A 14,413-nucleotide genomic window follows, 5' to 3' on the forward strand; every position below is an offset into this window, starting at 1 on the left:
ACCAGCCAGAATGAGCAGACATCTCATATAAAATAATCCATCCAACAAAACAGAATTCAAATTATTCTCAAGTGCACATGGAACATTCCACCAGATAGAGCATAAATTAAGCCATAAAATTAGCTTTAATAAATTTAAAGAACTTAAATCATGCAGAGTATGTTTCCTAATAACAATGGAATAAAGTTAGAAATAAATTAAGAAAATAAAAGTTCGGAAATTTATAAATGTGTGGAAATGTAAGTCTCATCTTTCTAAATAATCATCTTTCTAAATAATCAAAGAGTAAGTCACAAGATTAAGTCTCATCTTTCTAAATAATCACCTTTCTAAATAATCAAAGAATAAGTCACAAGACAGATCAGAAAGTACTTCAAAATGAATTTGAATAAGATCGGTGTATAACGAAACATATGAGATGAAGCTAAAGGAATGATTAGAGAAAAAATGGATGTCTGCAAATACCTGTGTTAAAAAAGAGAAGAGATATCAAATCAGTAACCCAATCTTCCTTCTTAAGAGAATGGAAAAAGAATATCAAGAGAAACCTTAAGCAGAAATAAATAAATAATAAAAATTTGAATGAAAGTAAATGAGATGCGGATAGAAAAACTGTATAGATGGGGATAGAAAAACTATACAACAACAACAACAAAAGCAAACACTGGGACTTTGAAATAAATTAACACAATTGACATATCTTTAGGTAGCATAATCAAGAAAAAGGGAGGATACTCAAATTACTAAAATCAGGATGAAAAAGGGAAAAATACTACCAACTTTATATTAAAAAGGTAAAGGATTACTATATACAACTGTGTACAAAATGATTGGCTAAATTAGATAAAGATTACAAATTCTTAGAAAGATACAGAAGCTACTCAAAAGCTACTCAAAAGAAACAGAAAATGAAAAATCAATTACAAGTCAAGGGATTGAAATAATATTTTTAAACATTCCACAAAAAAAAATTAGGACTAGATGTCTTTACTAGTGAATTCAACTAGTTTTTAAAGAGTTAATACTAATTTTTTGCAAGCTTTTCCAAAAATATATTAGAAGTGAGCCCTTCTCAACTTATTCTATGAGACCAACACTGCCTTCATATCAAAATCAGACAAGAACATCACAATAAATTATCACTACAGACAAATATCCCTTGTGAATATAAGCACAAAAAATGCTTACCAAAATACTGGCAAATCATGTCCAGCAATATCTTAAAAGAATTACACCAGGTAGGGCAAAGTGGGATTGGATGCAGTGTATCAAAGGAATACAGATTAGTTCAACATACAACAAAAAAATACATAATATGTCATACTAGAAAAACAATAATAATAAAACACATGATGATCCCATAGACACAGAAAAAGCCTTTGATAAAATCCTAAACTATTTCATGATAGCAGAAGATCACCTGAACCTGGAAAGCTGGCTAACGAAAACCCCACAGCCAACGTCATACACAATGGTGAAAGATTAAAATATTGTTTTCTAAGATAATTCACAAGATAAAGATTTTCAATCTCACTACTTGTTATTCAGCACTGTGCTAGAGATTCTAGCCTTGGCATTTATGTAAGAAAAAGGAATAAAAGACATCGAGATTGCAAGATAAGAAGTAAAACTATCTCTATTTGAATATTACATGAGCTTACAAATAGAAAATCCTAAATTATATAGCAAAAAAATCCACTAGTGCTCATAAAAAGTTAGGCAAGTTTGCAGGATTCAAGATCAATACATAAAAATTCATTGTATTTCTCTACACTAGTAGTGAATAAGCTGGAAATGAACTTGATGCCATTTAAAATGGCATCTAAATAATTAAATATTTAAGAATAAATTTAATGATGGAAGTGCAAGATTGCACACTTAATATCACAAACATTGTTTAGAGAAATTAAAGACTTAAATAAATAGAATGACTTCCCATGTTCTTAGATTGGGAGACTCTATATTCTGAAGATTGACAGTCTCCAATTAGATCTACGGTTTTAACATATTCCTTGTCTAAATACCATATGCTTTTTTTCTTTGCTGATATTGACAAGCTGATCTTAAAATACATATAGAAATGCCAGAGACCAAAGCAGCCAACACAATCTTGAAGAAGAACAAAGTTGGAGGACTCACGCTTCTTGATATCATATATCAAAAGCTGCAGTAGTCAAGACAGTGTAGTAGTGGTATAAGGTTTAACGTGTAGATCAATGGAATACAATGAAGACTCCATAAATAAATCTCTAGTGATTTTCACCTGGGGTGCCAATAAAATGCAGTGAAGAAATAATATTTTATTTTATTTTTTAACAAATGGTGCTGGAACAACTGCATCTATCTATCTATCTATCTATCTATCTATCTATCTATCTATCTATCTATCTATCTATGTGTTTATCTATCTATCTATAATTTCTACCCCTACATTACACCATATAAAATAATTCAAATGGATTGAAGATCTAAATGTAAGGGTGAAAAATCTAAAACTCTTAGAAGGAAGCTATATATATATATAAAATCTGGATATATACCCAAAAGAATATAAATTGTTTTACCATAAAGACACATGCACATTATAGTGCTATTCACAAGAACAAAGATATGGAGTAAATCTAAATGCCCATCAATGGTAGACTATATATATATATATATGAACATCACAATAAATTATCACTACAGACAAATATCCCTTGTGAATATAAGCACAAAAAATGCTTACCAAAATACTGGCAAATCATGTCCAGCAATATCTTAAAAGAATTACACCAGGTAGGGCAAAGTGGGATTGGATGCAGTGTATCAAAGGAATACAGATTAGTTCAACATACAACAAAAAAATACATAATATGTCATACTAGAAAAACAATAATAATAAAACACATGATGATCCCATAGACACAGAAAAAGCCTTTGATAAAATCCTAAACTATTTCATGATAGCAGAAGATCACCTGAACCTGGAAAGCTGGCTAACGAAAACCCCACAGCCAACGTCATACACAATGGTGAAAGATTAAAATATTGTTTTCTAAGATAATTCACAAGATAAAGATTTTCAATCTCACTACTTGTTATTCAGCACTGTGCTAGAGATTCTAGCCTTGGCATTTATGTAAGAAAAAGGAATAAAAGACATCGAGATTGCAAGATAAGAAGTAAAACTATCTCTATTTGAATATTACATGAGCTTACAAATAGAAAATCCTAAATTATATAGCAAAAAAATCCACTAGTGCTCATAAAAAGTTAGGCAAGTTTGCAGGATTCAAGATCAATACATAAAAATTCATTGTATTTCTCTACACTAGTAGTGAATAAGCTGGAAATGAACTTGATGCCATTTAAAATGGCATCTAAATAATTAAATATTTAAGAATAAATTTAATGATGGAAGTGCAAGATTGCACACTTAATATCACAAACATTGTTTAGAGAAATTAAAGACTTAAATAAATAGAATGACTTCCCATGTTCTTAGATTGGGAGACTCTATATTCTGAAGATTGACAGTCTCCAATTAGATCTACGGTTTTAACATATTCCTTGTCTAAATACCATATGCTTTTTTTCTTTGCTGATATTGACAAGCTGATCTTAAAATACATATAGAAATGCCAGAGACCAAAGCAGCCAACACAATCTTGAAGAAGAACAAAGTTGGAGGACTCACGCTTCTTGATATCATATATCAAAAGCTGCAGTAGTCAAGACAGTGTAGTAGTGGTATAAGGTTTAACGTGTAGATCAATGGAATACAATGAAGACTCCATAAATAAATCTCTAGTGATTTTCACCTGGGGTGCCAATAAAATGCAGTGAAGAAATAATATTTTATTTTATTTTTTAACAAATGGTGCTGGAACAACTGCATCTATCTATCTATCTATCTATCTATCTATCTATCTATCTATCTATCTATCTATCTATGTGTTTATCTATCTATCTATAATTTCTACCCCTACATTACACCATATAAAATAATTCAAATGGATTGAAGATCTAAATGTAAGGGTGAAAAATCTAAAACTCTTAGAAGGAAGCTATATATATATATAAAATCTGGATATATACCCAAAAGAATATAAATTGTTTTACCAGCAAGATGCCTGCACATGTATGCTCATTATAGTGCTATTCACAAGAACAAAGATATGGAGTAAATCTAAATGCCCATCAATGGTAGACTATATATATAAATATATGGTGGTACATACACACCATAGAATATTATGCAGGTTTAAAAAAGAATGCGATCATGTCCTTTGCAACAACATGGATGCAGCTGGAGACCTTTATCCTAAGCAAACTAATGCAAGAACAGAAAACCAAATACTATATGTTCTCACTTATAAGTGGGAGCTAATCAATGAGAACACATGGACACTAATAGGCGAACAGACACTGGGGCCTACTTGAAAGTGGAAGGTGGGAAGAGGGAGAGAATCAGAAAAATACCTATTGGGTACTATGCTTCTTACCTGGGTGATGAAATAATCTGTACACGAAATCCCCATGATGAGAAGTTCACCTGTATTACAAACCTGCACAGGTACTTCTGAACCAAAAATAAATGGTAAAAAAAGAAAATTTGCTTAGCATCATTAGTCACTAAGAAATTCAAAACCACAATGACATACCGTTTCATATTCACTACATGGCTATAATAAAAAAAGGCGGGCAAAACACAGTTTGGTGAAGATGCAAAGAAATTTGAATTCTCACAAACTGCAGATTGGAATGTCAAATAATTCAGCCACTTTGGAAAATGGTTTTGTAGCTCTCCAATATATTAAATATGACCACTGCATGACCAACCATTTCACTTTTGGATATATACCCAAGAGGAGTGAACATCTGCATCTGCACATAAACATATATTATTGTTCACAGCAGCATTATTCAAAATAGTTAAAATGTAAAAACAATCTAAATGTCTATTATCTGAAGAAAGGAATAGCAAAATATGGTTATATCTACAAAATTGAATATTATTGGGGAATAAAAAGAAATGAAGTACTGATTTATGGTAATTCATATAGGTAAACCTTGAAAACATTAGTACAAGTTGAAGAAAAGCAACACATAAAGCAACATATTATGATTTCATTTATATAAAATGTTTAGAAGAGAAAAATCCATTGATAGAGATCAGTGGTTGACATTGGCTGTGGGAAGAGGAGAATGGGGTGCAATGCTAATGGATGTGGGATGTCTTCTTGCTATTAGAAAAATATTCTGGAATTACATAGTGGTGATAGCTGCACCATGTTGTGAGTATAACAAAAACACTGAATTATCCAATTTTAAATGATGACTATCATAACTGTAAAAGAATGAAGTGTATCTCAATTTTTAAAAATGCTTGGAGCACATAATGCCAAGTAACTGACCTCCAAAATCAAAGCCTCCTGGAAGCACATATATGAAATATACAAAGATGGAAACAGATGCCAGGAATCCACAGAAAATTGCTGATATTGGGCTAAATGTATTTTTAGCTAGTATTCAATTTTAACAATAATTAAATAGTGGACACTTTTTTTTTTTAAATGTACCAAGACATCTTTTGAGTGCTTTACATGCATGTTTTCATCTAATCTTCATAAAATTCTGTGATGATTTATAAAATTTTCAATTTTACAGATGGAAATCTTAAAGCTTTAGTGATTAAGACATTAGTCCAAAATCTCTCCATTAGCATGTATCTGGATTTGAATCAAAGACCACTAGCTTCATAGCACATGGCAGTGAAGTATTATCTTTTTGAAGTTTATTCTGAAGTAAACCTTTTATTCATTGATGATTAATTCATTGTATCACCCATTTAATGAGCTTCTTTTTTGAAACTTTTCTACCCTGAGTTACTTTTAAACGTAGGCAATACAAAGTGAAATATGAGTAAAAAAGCAAAGTGCTATCATGGAGACTGCATGGGGATGTGTAAATAACCAACAAACAAATTAATTAGGATGAAGACTCAGCTCCAGTAAAATGCAGGGACATGATTAAAAGAGATTGCATTGTCAGAGGAGACCTTGCAGAGAAACTAGTTTATAAGTCAAGGCCTGAATGATGAAAAAAATTACTTCTGCAAAAACCTGAGGGAGAGAATCTCAGGTTCTGGCATCAGCTAGTGAAGATGCCTGCAGGCAGGAATATGTTGCCTCCAGAAAGAAAGCAAGTGTTGTTAGAAAATAACGATGGAGGTAGAGTGTGGGATATGAGGTCTGAGAGCCAAATCCTAAAACACTGTTTAGACCCGAGTGTGGGCTGAGAGGAGGAAGAGAACGGCGGCATGATATCGATGTTGCCAATGATGATGATGATAACTCTACCAGAAAAAAAAAGCAAAAAATCAATGTGTGTACCTCATATGTGTCAATATTTTGCTAAGTATTCTGTATGCAGAGTTCTTAGTTATCATTCTCAAGTAGCATTTAAGGAGAGCGTCTTTCCCATTTTATGTTAGAAAAGCTGTGGCTCAGAGATGGTAACTAGCCCAAGATAAGACAGCTAAATGAGAGGTAGAGAAGGTGTTGAAATCTATGTGGCTGCAAAACCCTGGTCCTTAACCACGATTGCTAGTTCCAGCTGCCTCTCAAAGAGGAAATTCTGTGGTAGAACAGTATACATCTTTGTCATTCAACAGTATTTTTAGTTGAATGAATTAGAGAGAAGTTTATTTTTGTACATCAAATATTTCTTGGGTGTGTTCGACTCTCACTGTGATTCTACTTTTGCTTCAAGATTTCATGTTCATTATTTATATCTGTAAAGCTCTAAGAATACCAATGTCGTGATTTCACAAAGAACCCCCACCTTTCAAGTTGCCATTCTGGGTCAGTATTGTTGAGGATATTTTAAGTGTACACCTTATGTTCTAGGGACAAAATATCCCAATCTCGCTGTGAAAGCCAGTTTGTACGACTAAACGGCTGGGGCAAGATTAGACTGTCAGTTATTAAGCAGGTTGTTCTAAGTAAGCAGGCAAAATCTTGTTATTTTGACAGGCAGTTACAGAAAAGAGCTGGCAGCCCCAGGAGCACAAAATGAAATGTCAAGGAGTCCAAGGATATGTCATTGTCCACGAAAAGCCATCAGCAACTGCCAGGGTAAACATCAAATTTACATTTAGTCTACCAAATAGTAAACAGTATTGACAAGTGAAGTGTGTGTGTGTGTATGTGTGTGTGTGTGTGTGTGTGTGTGTGTGTGCTTTCTGTCCCCTGGGAGGATTTTAAGAAAGACAAATGATATCCTATTTGTGGTTGTACTTTAAGAGATTCAAATATAAGTCTGAATGGCAGAGGAATCAAATATAGGTCTGAAAGGGCAGGAAAGAATATCCTGCCCTTTCACAAAAACGCATCCCATCTAATAGCGACTGTGAAGAAGTGAGAACGAGAGCAATTCTTATTATCCCTGTCCCTAAAATAAGTTTCTGTCCTGCTAATTACTGCTGGAAAACTGAGGCCCAAGACAAGGGGGCTTGCCCAAGCCCTCATAGCTAGCAGCAGCGTAACTGGGATTTTAAACAAAGCAACCTGCTTCTGGAACTCGACATAAACACTTTACATGAGGAAGTCACCATGGACAGCTCTCTCTGAAAGGAAAATGTTATTCTAGCCATCCTAGTTGACCAAATTGAATATTGCATCCAATGAAAAGCGTTCTCAATACCTTAACACAAACTTACTGACTCCTTTCTTTAAACAAACAAATAAACCAAAAGCTTCCTATTCAGAGTGCTTTTAAATACATTATTTTTAACATTTATCTAATTGCATGAAATTAGTGAATGTATTTCATTCTATATCCCATTCTCTTTCCCACATTGAATACTACCTTACATATAATGGAAATTCATTAGCTTCTATTTTATATCCTGTGTCTCTAACCTAGAAAGTAGCAAATCAGTAAATGGTTGAAAAACATTAAAAACCCAAGTCAGAAATAATCTAGCAAATGATACTTTGAAAAGTTTAGCCAACCTTCGCAGGAGAGTTATGGCTTAGACACATTTTTTAATTCCTTGAGATAAAATTGTTCAACCTTTCACTTGCCCTCAGGGAAAAGGCCAATCATCCATCTTCCAGGTAAGTTCAAAAGTATGTTTCAGGTGGTGTGATTTATGATAAAGTTTTCAGCACAATAAGAAAGAGAGAAATGGCTACCACTTGCCCAGATTGTAAAATTTGATTGTGGAATCTTAAAAGATAGGTGGATGGTATCCTGTCATATTTGTCCTCTACTGAGGAGGTTTATATATTTTTCTTGCGGATACCACAGTCAATCGATAGATGTTCACGTATCTGCAAAGTGACCAGGCAGGAATTTTCAGGAGGGTCTTGGCCTGAGCAAGTCAGTATGTTGGTGGATTAGCTTTTGATTGATTGTCTGATGGGCCGGAATGTGTAGGAGGAACACTAAATGAGCAGCTCAAGTGTCAGTCTTGAAATAAAATCATTTTGTACCCAGGGAAAGGATTAAGAAAACGAAGTGTGTCTCTTTCCTGTTAACATAAGCTCTAGCTGCATCCTCATCTTTTGATGGCCTCAAGCTTCCTGGTGACATCTGGTCAATCAACCTTCTTCAGTCCTACTGAGGGCCTAATAGGCTATTGATTGGAAGGTTAGCAGAGCTGGAGTGGTAATAAGATCAGATAAAAACATGAAGCCGATATTTGTACATTCCAATCATCTATTCTGACATATACTCAGAGCTCCTAAAATTCAAATCCAGTTAACATGTAATGAGAACCAATTCTGTTCCAAGCGTCACCCTAGGCTAAAGGTGATTTTTTCCCACAAATCCAAACACGTGAAAGAGGGTATCTGTACAGGATGGACTGCCATGGAGAAACAGCCCAACAGGGCATCCCTGTTTGTGGATGGCTCGACTTAGGGTTTCAGACCCAAGCAGGGTAATGAGAGCATCTGCATGGTAGAGTATCCACACCCACATGGAGGAGTGGATGGGTATGTCCTTGAGTTGGCATGCACATCCTCATGGATCAGATGCCCTTCTCACTCAACTGGGCTCACACCATGCTTCTCACTCCCCACCCCCTCACCCACCAGGAACATCCTTCCTCTCCCGCTTGGGCTTCAGTGTACAGCAAGGACACTTCTTGCTTAGTTAAGCTTTCCCAGTTAAGAAAAGTGTGACTTCAACTTAAAATCTGAGGCAGAACTGAATGAGGTAACAGCTGGGGAAATGTCACCTAAGGACAACACTCACAGCCTGATAATAAGTTCTTTCCTGAAGAGGGATCTTAGAAGTGTGTGTCTGTGTCTGCCATAGAGTAAGGAAAAGGAGAAGGGGTTCCCATTAACTTTTGATATGAACTAAGTAAAAATGAACATAAACGCACAGTCACCTCCTGAGTAAGTAAATCCTGTAACCCGCAAAAATTCAGTATCAAAATTATTGTTTGTCAAACATCATTGTCTGTCAAAATCATCCTGGATAACTGTCAAAAATGTAGATCTCTGTCATCACATCATAAATCTAGAATTCTGAGGCTCGGTCTCAGAAACGTGCAGTTTTAACAAGCAACTCAAGTCATGAAATACATTTGACTCTGCTTCAGAATCTTAATCCACTGAAAATATTTCTTGTAAGTCAATTTTTATCACCATAGTGAGGGACTGATCTTGCACTTCAGTCCAGCCCATAACTCTGGGAACTGTAACTATCCCTTTGCTGAGTGCAACATCTTCTCCTTTCACTGTAAATCTATTTTGCTCTTGGGCACACTTTTATAGGTCAGTATCCCTGCCGTGTTGTTGAAAAATGTAGGTTGGACTGTAAAGAACAATTGTTTCCTGCAAAGTTACCAGGTTGGGGCTAGCACAATGGGCATTCTTAGGTTATGTGCTTTATAGCATACCTTGAACATTAAAGGCACCTCAGTTAAGATTGTTTTTATGAATCTCATCTGTCCTGCCAACACAAAAGGCATGAGAAACCTGTAAAGGAGGAACATTGGCAAGAAATTGTTGTTTCTGTTATTTGCTTAAGTGACACTTCAACCAGCTGATTTTAACCTTATTTCATGTCTTCTGGCTTACTTTGGCTTGATCACCTCTTGGCTCTGTTTCTCTTCTTAAGGTTGTTTTTGATTTGAAATATACTTCCTCAACTTTGAGTCCCACACTATTCCTTTTAACACAATTTTGCTATTTGCCCGTTTATACACACAAACACACAAAATTGTTAAACTGTGCTTTCACTGCCTCTGAGAGTCCTGCAGGCAACTACTAAAACAGAAAAGTCCTCCTGTCCTAAGAAAATTGGCAGATTGTTGGTCTTTTTAATACAACCTTTTGCTCTAATTTTGTATTACTATGTTAAAAAGAAAAAACTCCAAATGTAGTGGTTTAAAATAGCTATAATCATTTATTTTTATCATTGAGGACTAAGCTCTGATTTTTTTTTTTATCTTGCCCAAATTCCTACCTAAGGGATCTGGGGAGTCATGCCCTACAATCCATAAATTCTCCTCAGAGGGGTTTTATTTAGCCCTATGTATGGTGACTTACTTTCCAAACTAACTCTGGCATAACATTATGAGACAAGGGAGAAAATAAAAATATTTTATCTCAAAACATGTTTCTTTGCATATCTTGAAATGGTCCTGCAAAGACGTCCTTTGTGGGGGAGTAAAGAAGTTCTATTAACATAGCTAAATCTGGTTCCTCTAGGCCCCCCTAATTCTAAAGAGATTAACTAAGAATATAGCACCTTTTAAAAGTCTGAATAGGAAACATTTGCAATCTATTGTCTCTAAAGTCAGCGACTATAAGACTTCAAAAGAACCTTGGTCTCCAAAATCTTTTATCTTAACCTGAACTTTTCCTTTCTATTGATCCCAGGTCTTTAGACAAACTCAATTGTCAAGTAGAAAATGTTTAAATTTACCTGTAGCTGAACCCCCACCCTCAACTTTGAGTTGTCCTTTCAAACAAACCAATGTTTTTCTTAAATGTATTTGATTGATGTCTCATGCTTCCCTAAAATGTATGAAACCAAACTGCTCCCCAACCACCTTGGGCACATGTTCTCGGAACCTCCTGAGGTTTGTGTCACTGGCCATGGTCACTCATATTTGACTCAGAATCAATCTCTTCAAATATTTTACAGCATTTGACTATTTTCATTGACATTATGTATTTGCAATTTTAGCAAGGCCTTGCAAAGAGCAGCTGATTTCTGCTCCTTGTGCCATTGGCTTGACCAGTGTAAGGCTAAGGACCATGCAGTGTTAGAGGCTGAAATCACAGAGTGGTTCACCCATTCACATAACTGTGGTCCAGAATACTTGTGTTTCTGGCTCCCACAAAGCACGGCAGCTGTGGTCTGAGAGTGGGCAACTCAAAAGACTAAAAGAGGAAGCTGCCACTTTCTTACACCCTGGGCCCAAAAAGTCACCATTTCTATTGCATTCTATTGGTCAAGTAGTCACGGATCTCAAATTCAAGGGATGGGGAGTGACTAGTCGGGTAGGAGGTTTTCTGTAAATAGGCAACCTTAAGCAGAGTAGGAGAAGCTGAGCGTGCTAAATTATGTGGCTATGCTTGCAAGGCAGTAGTAGCAGTGGTAACGGGAGAAATTAATAGAACTTACATTTCAGTAAGAAGAATGTCAAAGGGTTTTGGGATCATTTTTTATATATCACCACAGCAAACACAGCATATAATGAAGATTTAAAGCTATGATTATTCTAACCCTACCCCTAATATAAGTCATTCTCAATGAAGTTTATTCTAAGAAAAGAGTTCAAGTTTTAGTGATGAGCAATGGGATGGTTAATATTAAATGTCAATTTGATTGGTTTGAAAGATGTGAAGTATTATTCCTGGGTGTGTCTGTGAGGGTGTTCTCAAAGGAGATGAACATTTGAGTCCTTGGAATGGAAGAGGCAGACCCACCCTCAATGTGGGTGGGCACCAACTCATCGACCGTCAGCAAGGCTAGAATAGAGCTGGCAGAAGAAGGTTGAAGAAGCTGACTTGCTGAGTTTTCCAGCCTTCATCTTTCTCCTGTACTGGCTGCTTCTTGCCCTCGAACATCAGACTCCAAGTTCTTCAGCTTTTGGACTCTTGGACTTACACCAGTGGTTTGCCAGGGGCACTCAGGCCTTCAGCCACAGATCAAAAGCTGTGCTGTCAGCTCCCTTACTTTTGAGGTTTTGGGACACGAACTGGCTTCCTTGCTCCCCAGCTTGCAGATGGTCTATTGTGGGACTTCACTTTGTGATTGTATGAGTCAATACTTCTTAATAAACTCCCCTTCACCTACACACCTACCCTATTAGTTCTATTCCTCTAGAGAACCATGACTAATATAAGCAGTAAGTAGTACTTGAGAAGTAGTGACTTAGTGAGACAAAGGAAAAGACAGAGGAGGTGTATCTAATTGAATCATATAATGTTTTTATTCTAGGTCTAATATCCAGCAGAAAGGAGAGCTTCTGTTTGGGATTTCTCTGGTAGTAAAGGGGAATGACGATTATCACCCATTACAATTTGTTAGACTTTACAAAAAATGAGTACACACAATTTTCCATATATTTCTAACAATATACACCAAAGAAATTGGGACTGCTGTTAGTTATCACCGTATATCAGCGGTAATTGTTAAATCTCTGATTTTAAAGAATATGTTCAATATTACATAGAGAGCAAGTAGAGAGACTGAGATTAAAACCAACCTTTTCCCAATGGCATCCCAGGGTAGTTTTGCTAATAGGAAATTTTGAATTACAAATTAAGGTAGAAGATCTGATTTCAAATTGGCAAAATGAAGCAGGCGCATTATTATAAGTCATAAAAAAAATCATGAAGGCTAGTTAAAAGCAAGGTAGAGCTATTATAACACTACTGCACTAGAGCCTGGACAACAGAGTGAGAATGTCTCAGGAAAAAAAAAAAAAGTGGAAGGGCAGAGAAAGCTTACAGTATGAAAAAAGAGTCTAGGGAACTTGATCCTATTAAAGAGACTAATCCTGACAAGAGAAGGTAGTTGCCCAACATACAATGTCCAAAGAGTCTGTCAAGGTCACGGTAATTTACTTGGAGTAGACTGTCGAAAACATATTCATTCTGTTTAATAGGGTATAGAAGCAAGGGTAGCATAGTTGACAAATTATGTTCCGAGACTGATACACAACAGCACAGGAATGCCAAGACATATGTCCATTCATAAAAGGACAACATCTTGGGATGTATTGGCATCGACATTCAATTCTATTGGCATGGAAAAGTGCAGAGCATGGCAGGACAAAGAGTCGAATTCAAACGAAATGAGCTTCATAGTATTTATCTGGCTCTCATAGTGTTCACCTAGATGTTTTGCAGGAAGCAGATAGGAAAGAAGGAAGTGATGAGTATTGCTAACATCCGCATTGTACTAGGTGTTACTCCCTCTGGGTTGCCACAAGATTTCTTCCGGCTTCCTTCATTCCATCTTGTGTAGTTCTATTCTTATGAAAATCGTATCTGATAGAGGTTAAGAATACAGATAAGGCATTAAATTTAGCTAATGTCCTGGATCAGGATGGAGGAGGAACTGAGAAGTCCAATGTCTGTTTCTGTTTTTACAGTTTTCCCTCTCCAACTCAGAATTCTGCGGGAGTTCTACAGGGCCTCAAAGTCACTCATGTCTTTGGAAGGCTTAATAAGATCAGTATAGATCAAACAAAAGAAGTGTAGACTGGACAACCTGAGATTGATTTTCTTTTAGGATGTTTCAGCAAAGATTAGAAGAAACTTTTGAGGTTTGTTATGATACATAAGTTCTCAAGGGTAGAAAATTAAAGATAATTTTCTGGGAGAAAGTAGCGATAAAGAGAATGTATTTACCTAAAGTTTCTGCTGCGTTCTAGATCTTTCAGAGAAATACGACTAGATGAAAATGTGAGGTCTGGCACCTGCACTCTGCCCGTCATTTACTTGCAAGAGGTCATTTAATCCCAATGACAGTCCTGAAAAGTCGTTGTATTGGTTTCTTACTGTCATAAACAGATTACCATCAACATATTATCTTAAATTTTTTAGAGGTCAGATGTCAACAATCTGTTGCTCTGAGTTGAAATCAAGGTGTCATTAGGACCAGGCTCTCTCCTAATGTTTAGGGGATAATCTGTTTCTTTGTCTTTTCCAGATTCAGGAACTACATACTGTGCTTTCCTTGGCTCAGGGGTTCTTTCTCCATTTTCAAGGCCATTAACATAGTATTTTGCTTCAGTGATGATGTTGCCTTCTTCTTCTCTCGACAACCTTATTTTGCTCCTTCAAAACACTTGCAATTGAAATCAAGGCCCACCTGGCTAATCCAGGCTAACCTCCCCAAGATTTTTAACTTAATCATGTCCGCAGATTTTTTTTTTTTTTTTTTTTTT

This window comes from Mandrillus leucophaeus, unplaced genomic scaffold, assembly GCF_000951045.1.
Source record: "Mandrillus leucophaeus isolate KB7577 unplaced genomic scaffold, Mleu.le_1.0 Scaffold261, whole genome shotgun sequence".
Classification (NCBI taxonomy): Eukaryota; Metazoa; Chordata; class Mammalia; order Primates; family Cercopithecidae; genus Mandrillus; species Mandrillus leucophaeus.